The sequence below is a fragment of the Ictidomys tridecemlineatus genome, chromosome 1, assembly GCF_052094955.1.
Source record: "Ictidomys tridecemlineatus isolate mIctTri1 chromosome 1, mIctTri1.hap1, whole genome shotgun sequence".
NCBI lineage: Eukaryota > Metazoa > Chordata > Mammalia > Rodentia > Sciuridae > Ictidomys > Ictidomys tridecemlineatus.
The window spans coordinates 237182719-237191167 of NC_135477.1; positions in this window are offsets into that span (position 1 = coordinate 237182719).

Sequence of the window (8449 nt, forward strand, 5' to 3'; positions counted from 1 at the left end):
CCCAGTGTTGGTGGGGTGGTCCTCCAAAAGTCTTAGTTTTTTCTCAAAAAGAGCACTTGCTGTGTTTTCTTTGTGAACTGGAACAGCATATACATTCGCTTATATTCTTATTTTGTTGGGGTCAGGGTACTGGGGATTGAACTCAGGGGAACTTGACCACTGAGACACATCCCCAGCAATATTTTGTATTTTATTTAGAGACAGGGTCTCACTGAATTGCTTAGCACCTCACTAAATTGCCGAGGCCTGCTTTGAACTCTTGGCACTCCTGCCTCAGCCCCTGAGCTGCTGGAATTACAGGCATGCACCATTGCACGCAAACTATTCTCATATTTTTAAGACACAGTGCATCTACTCAAGTGGAGGAAGCCACTTGTTAGGGAACATCAGAACCCAGAACATACAAGAGAATGTTCACTTTTCAATTTCTGGAAAAAGATGTTGAATCGATTTTGGAGAAAATAGCCGTGAAAGCAAGGGCTATCATTGGAAAAAGTGATAGCCTTTTTATTTCTTTCTTTATTTTTATATTTTAGATGTCAGAAAGTATGGAGTTTACAGAACTCAAGGCAGAATTTTTACAGTAAGTGTTAGAGTAAGAAAGAGGATAGAGTATAGGTAATTTTGTCACTGGAGATAGGAAAATATTCTGAACTTCACGTGTGGAGGAAAACATCGAGGCCTAATCAGAGATTAGGGAAAATTAATGATTAGGGTAAAAATAGGGGCTACAACTTGAAGAGGATATGCAATTTTCTTCCAAATATGGCCTAAATACATGTAAGAGGGGTGAGTTGTTGATAACAATAGTTAGATTCAGGGAAAAATCTGAAAGTAACCCATTCAATATAAAATTCTAGTGGGATTCTACATCTAAATATGCCCCAAACCACACTTGGATACTCAGTATTATATATAAATGGTATTGAAAAAGGGATTAGTCTCTGACCTAACTCCATTTTGACTCCATCTTGTCTTTCTGCCATTTTTTCCCTCCACTTCTGAGTCATTCTTCACAGTGATCATCTTGGATTCCAGGGACAAGCTTAAGCTGTCTTAAGACAGCTTGTCTTAAGAATCAACATCTCGTGAGAAGAGTCAAAACTGTGGCTGAGGCAAGAGCTTGGCAATGTTCTTAGCACAACAAGGACCCATGCCACAAATCCTGACACAATGACCCACAGACCGTGCCTGACCAAGATCAAGTGCTTTGGCCACTGTGCAATCCCTCTTGCCGTGCAAACTCCCAGCCTTTGCCCTCATTCCCTTTTCTATAAAACCTTAAAGTGATATGGGCATGATGGTGCAGGCCTGTAGTCCCAGTGACTCCAGAAGCTGAGGTAGCAGGATTACAAGTTTGAAGCCAGCCTCCATAACTTAGCAAAAGCTTGTTTCAGAATAAAAAAAAAAGGACTTGAGATGTAGTTCAGTGGTAATGCACCCCTGGGTTCTATCCCCACTACACACACACAAAAAGTAATGTATAAAACCTAAAAATCATTGTCAGTCCCTTGTACACAGGACTAAGAATACCAGTCCTTCTTGTATTCCCAGTATAGCTACACTGATTAAAACTGCTTTCCTGTTTTCAACAGGAAATGAGTAACTGGACCTAATTCGTTGGTCACCCCCAGTCTGAACTTTATTTTTTTATTTTATTTTATTTTTTTTAAGAGAGGAGAGAGAGAGAGAGAGAGAGAGAGAGAGAGAGAGAGAGAGAGAGAGAGAGAGAGAGGGAATATTTATATATATATATATTTTAGTTTTCGGTGGACTCAACATCTTTATTTTATTTGTATGTGGTGCTGAGGTTTGAACCCAGCGCCCAGAGCATGCCAGGCGAGCGCACTACCACTTGAGCCACATCCCCAGCCCAGAGAGCCGGAACTTTTTTTTTTTTTTTTTTTTTTTTTTTTTAAGAGAGAGAGAGAGAGAGAGAGAGAGAGGGAATTTTAATATTTATTTTTAGTTTTCCGGGGATACAACATCTTTGTTTGTATGTGGTGCTGAGGATCGAACCCAGGCGAGCGCCACATCCCCAGCCCCAGAGTCAGAACTTTAACATGGGAGTTCAGTAATAATTTCATGGTATATTTAGGCCATGAGAGTCCCCTAGTGATGACCAGAAGGTTTTCCATGGCCTTCAAGTACCAAAATAAAAACGCAGATACCTCCATCTATTTTAACTGGGGAATTACCTAGGTGTAGATGATGCTCAAAGGGAAGAATACTGGTATTAACGAATGGAATACAAAATATATTGAACTTCAGAAACAGAAACAACCAAGAATCCCAGTCATCGTTGTAGGTGCAATCACATGACCAAAGGCCTGCCAAGGGCACTTCTCCCTGTCCAGAAATAGAGAGGAGACTGCTAGAGATTGGCCCTTTTGGAAAACACTTTCTAAAACTTAAATTTTTGTTCAGAATGATCATTGAGAATATCACCTATCAGGGATGAAGTTCAATGGGATTGTTTAGCAGACACTGAGTCACAACAGAGCCTGTAACCTATGTATTCACTGAAACCAGTGAATTAACTCGTCTTGCATGCAGGCTCTGCAGACCAGAGAGGTTGCAGCTTCTTTCTATAAGTCCTCAACATGTAATAGCCTTGGAAACTTGAGAGGTTATGTATGTATGTATGTATGTATGTATGTATGTATGTATTTATTGTTTGGTCCTGAGAAGAGATTCATATAGTCTCTGGAGGCCATAGTGAATGGAACACCTCTATAGATGCTTTCTCACCAACAGGAGCTTATACAAGAGTCCCTCAGCATGTAAAAAATCCTAATGGAACAAGGAGAAGAGGGGGATCAACAGATTTACGAATGCTTATATTAAGTTCCTGGTGCTATCAGTCTAAACCTATGCAAAATGAACTTATCTGAATTATTTTTGTTTCTAATGAGAACTCTGCAAAACTGTGGGAAAATCTCTTAGAAGATTCATTATTAAGCAGTGTTTCAGCATTTCACCTTGCTTTGCTGAGGGTCAAGCTTTATTTCTTGCCCACCCATGTGTGTACGTATATGTAGGTTTATTATTGTTTGTTGGTGGAAGTTGTCTCTTAATTTTAGGTAGCAGCATTTTGACTCCAGCTTAATGAGCAAAGGAATCTTCTTCTTTTTCTAATTTTAGGTGAGCTGGATTCTGACTCTTTCCCAAGTGCCATAGAAAGTCTCAAAATATAAAACCACATTCTTTAGACCAGCAAATGCGCTCAGGGGAATGCTCTTCTTGCTTCTATATTTATTTTATTTTTTATCTTGAATTTTTACTATCTTGTCAGTACTTTCAAGACTTTAAAGCAACATTTCAAAAAATATTTTCAGATTTTTTAAGTTTATCATCCTTGAGGAAACTAGTTTAAATTCTGAATAAACCTTGAAAATATAAAGTCAACTCTTTCTTTTAAATTATATTAAGACAAAGACTCAAATAATAACAATATTACATACTGAAAAGCATCTATTTTATCCCCATTTTTTTGGAAAATTGTAAAACTCTTTTGAAATATTCTATATTTAAAAATTATGTCTGTGAATGTTGCAAAAACATTAAAAGAGGAACAGTCATGACTCACCTGTCTTATTTTTCATTTAAACTTTAACTAATTTTCAAATAAGGCTAAAGTCAAATTAGGTTGAGAACAGATTAAACCTTTAAAATAGTATATTGTATGAAAAGAATATATATTTTTTTCTGATTATACCATTTTGAAATTACTAAAGGCGGCTATTCCTGGGACTCTCCTATGCCTTATGAATCATTTTAGAATTTTTGGATAATATTTCAAATTTATTGTTGCCTTTTTTTGAGGGGTTTAGTTGATAACCCAGTAGAAATAACTTTTAATTCAAAATGTTATAGCTCCTCATTCTTCCAAAAAGTAACTTTTATTTCTAGTCAAGAGAAGCCTTCTTATTAAAATAAATGTACCTATTATACTTTCTTGCCTAACTATCTTATTAGGGCTGAAAATTATAAATAATGAATTGAAGAGCTTATGATGAGACCTAGTTCAGGGAAGTCTGAGCAATTTCTTTTCCTAAATGTTGTGTCTTTTCACATGAAGACTTGAAAATGGGCACTGGTACATTGGACAATAAGCAGTACATGTGTTCTGGGAACAGGACTTCCCTTCAAAGACCCCAAATCCTCTGGGCTGTACAAATTCAGATGAGTTAATTAAGTTACTGGTAACAATCAAATATGAACAAAAATAGATTAAGCTCATTGGATTCGATTAAGGGTTACACTTTTTCAGTGCCTGCATGGTACCTGACATAGTAAATTCTTGGGATTTATCAAGGATGATGAAATTGAGGCTTTGGAACTTAATTACCTTTGCCATGTCACAAAGCTATTAAGTAGCATCAAGCTTAGATTGGAATCCAATTTCATCTGAATCTAAGGTCTGCCTTCTTAATTACTACATTGGTTAGAAACCCTGCAGAAAGAGATGTTATAGTCTAATCAGGAAATGTTATGAGAGTTTCATTAAATAAAAATCCACATAGGTGTAGACTGAGTTTAAGAAAATAAATGAAGAATAATGCAAAATCTCATAATCTTGAGTGTCTGGAGTCATTTGCACCCTTAGGCATGGAAAGAAAATAGAGAAATAATCCAAAAAAAAACCCCATGAGACTTTGTTTGGAAGCATGGACTTAGGCAGAAGGAAGCAGCCAATGTGTAAGTCTAAATAAATTAAATATATAAGAAACTAAGGAGAATGAGGGTTTAAGTAGCCATATGAATTTTCTTGCAGGGATTTCCAATGACTGAAACCCAATTAAATGTTTAGAGTCAATGAAGCCTTCAGCATTTGATGACTAAAAAGAGAAATTCACACTGTAGTTGCTAAACCTCTCCTCCAAAGCTGGAACAGATAAACATGGTGGTGTATACCTATAAGCCCAGTGACTCCAGAGGCTGAGGCAGGAGAATGGCAAGTTTGAGGCCAGCCTCAGTAATTGTTTTGGTCATTTTTTTTTCTTTTTGCTGCTGTGACCAAAAGATCTTGACAAAAAATTTTTTTTAAAGAGGAAAAGTTTATTTAGCTCTCAGTTTCATATGTCTCAGTGAATAGATGATAGACCCCATTGCTCTGAGCCCGAGATGAGACAGGAAAACATGGTGGAAGATTATGGTGCAGGAAAGTAGCTCAGGACATGGTACCAGGAAGCAGAGAGAGACAGGGGGTGGGGGGCGAGAGAGAGAGAGAGAGAGAGACAGAGAGAGAGAGAGAAGAGAGAGAGAGATCAGCTCACAAAATATAAACCCCAAAGGCATGCGACTAAAAAGCCACCTCCTTCGGCCACACCATACCTGCCTAAAATTGCCCTATCAGTGGATAAATACACTGATTAGGTTAAGACTTTCATAACTTAATCATGTCACCTCTAAACCCCTTTGCACTGTCTCATGTAGGAGCTTTTGGGAGATACCTCAATCTAAACCATAACAACTTATCAAGGCTCTGTCTCAAAACAAAAAATACACAGGGCTGACTTTGACTATCCTGATTCACTATGGTGGAAAACAACTCATCCATCATTAACTGCATTCATTGGGGTTTCTCCTACTTTCCTCTTTAAATATGCTTTTTCTACACTTCTTATTATATCTTCAATGTTGTATATATTTTATGAATTTCTCATATTGCTAGTATGAAATTTTTTTTCTATTCTGGAAAAGTAACAAATTAAATATAATATTTAACTGTAGCAGTTAATAAATGGTCAGATTACAAGTTAAATTACTACAATATTTATTTGTTAAAAAATATTTCATATCCAAATTGTGCAAAACAGGCACATCTCTGGACATCTTAAAGAAATATGTTTATCCAGGTGAGTATAGTTTTTTGAAAAGATGATGGCTTTACTCCTCTGAAAAATTCTGCCTTAATAAATTCATTGACAACTATTTTTTTAATTGTTTTATTTTTTACCAGCAAGTACTAATTTTGCTTGAACAGGTGGAAGAATGAGAGGTAAAGTGAATACGTCTAGTTGAAAATATTTTGAACACATTTTCTAAACTTTTCCAAGATTGTTAGTGATAATTTATTACATCCATATGGAAAGATTATCTGCAATAAATTTCCTTTGTAAGGCAAATTTGCCTGTTTTTTAAAAAATATTTTTAGTTGTCAATGAACCTTTATTTTTTATTTATTTATATGTGGTGCTGAGAATCGAACCCAGTGCCTCACACATGCTAGGCAAGCACTCTACCACCAACCCACCACCACAACCCCCTGTCTGTGTTTTATTTATTGTGTTTTGCTTAAGTCTTTGTACTTCATCATATTGTGAAGAAGAAGTGGAAGTTTTTATATCTTTTTTGGTTTCTCTTATCAAATAAGTAGGTCTATATATTTTTTTAAAAGTCCACATAATGGAAAATGTATTCCCATCATCCAGTTTTAGAAGCAAGGCACTTATAGAGGACTATTTTAATTCTCTACCAGGCTGAGAGTTTCTCTCTAACTGCAGCATTCAGAAAAATATTGTGTTGATGCTTTTTTATTAAGAATAACTCAGAAGAAAGAGAGAAGCATGTGAACACATGTGGGACTAGAAAACTAGACTTCCCAAAAAGTGCTGCTGAGTATTAGTGTAGAAATAAAGGTTTCTATGTTTGTGTGTATATATCTCTCATATATCTCCTTGCCAACTCAGTAGAAGAGAAAGCAGTTGGGCATGGTGGCACACGCCTGTAAACCCAGCAGCTCTGTAACATAAGGCAGAAGGATCCCAAGTTCAAAACCAGCCTCAGCAAAAGCAAGGCACTCAGTTACTCAGTGAGACCTTGTCTCTAAATAAAATACAAAATAGAATTGGGGATGTGGCTTAGTGGTCAAGTGCCCCAGTATTCTATCCCTGGTACGAGAGAGAGAAATATAGAAATAAATAAATAAATAATTCAGAATCTACTAGAGAAAATAATGCAAAAAAAAATTGAGAATAAAAGTTATTTTCTGGGATTCTATAGTTCAAAGAGATTAATAGATATATTCTAAAATTTAGAATTTCCTATTCCAATTCTAAAACTATTTCACTAGGCTTTGTCACTTTCTCATGAACACTATTCTTCAAATCATTGTCAGCAGGCAAATATTTACTGTGCTCCAGGCTACCTTCTTAATAACCTATGTCAGGATACTCTGTTTGTTCCTGGCTCTCCCACATGTGGTGGCAATAAGACACATATACGAATGTCCACAGACTTACCGATACAATGAGTATAACCAAACAAGGGCCCTGGCTAATGTGGTTGGCAGTCTACCACTGTCTTTGAATAGAGACCAAACTGTGTGCAGTGTGGATCTGAAAGATGAGTCCATTACTGGGAGTCACAGGCCTTCTGTTCAATAAATCCCCTGTGGTATTGCAAAAATTAGAGACCACTGACACTTTCATCCAACCTTCCTTCTTTCTCTCCTTCCCTGGGTCAGATGTGTCATTCTCTGATGACTGGCTCAAATCTCTTGCTGCTACCTCTCCATTGGTTCTCAAAGGCATTTCTTCTAATACAGTTCTTACAAGTTTTAAAATCCTGTCTTGGCAACTCTTTCATGAAGGATCTGCATTAACACATTTCATGACAGTGTCTTTGCTATTTAGGAAGAGATGGGATTGATTAACTGTCACAGGATAGAATATTACCTGAAACTTTGCCATTTTTAATCCTAATATTTAATTCAATAAATTTACAACTTGGAGAAGGATTGAAAGCTTGTGATATTTTTTCAATCTTTTAAACTTGCTTTATACCAAAGAAATGTTTATGTGCTTTATATGTTATTATATTTCTATTAGAAAATAGAAGAGACCTATAACTCAGAAACCTCCAGTAAGGAAGAATAATGTTTGGGGGATGTCATTGCTGGAAATATTTCCTGTATGAAAAAGGAAGCTCACAGTCAGGTTCCTGGGAGAAAGGCGACTGATTATGATCCCACAGTGGCCATGAATAAACTTTCTGTATTAGTTTGCCACTGCTGTTGTAACAAATGTCACACCATACAATTTCACTATCTTAAAATTCTAAAATTTAGAAGTATAGCATCAGCCTCCTCAGGTTAAAATCGAGGTGTGTCCTGGGTTGTCTGGAGTCTCCAAGGAAAAATCTACTTCCTTGTTCTTTTCACTTTCTAGAAGCTGTTTGTTTTCCTTGGCAGGAGACCACTCCAGTCTCTTGCTTCTGACCTCAGATCTCCTACTATGAACTCAAATCCTCTTGTCTTCCTATTGTAAATCAATCAGAATCAAAATATCATCTATCCCACTGTTATCAAATCACTGTCCACTTGAGGTCATGAAAATTCAATGTGGTCAGACTGCAATCATGAAAAAACTTGTTGCTGTCACTGAGATAAGTGCCATGTCATCAAAAGCACTTTGGTGTTTTTTGGCAAACTGGCGACTTTATG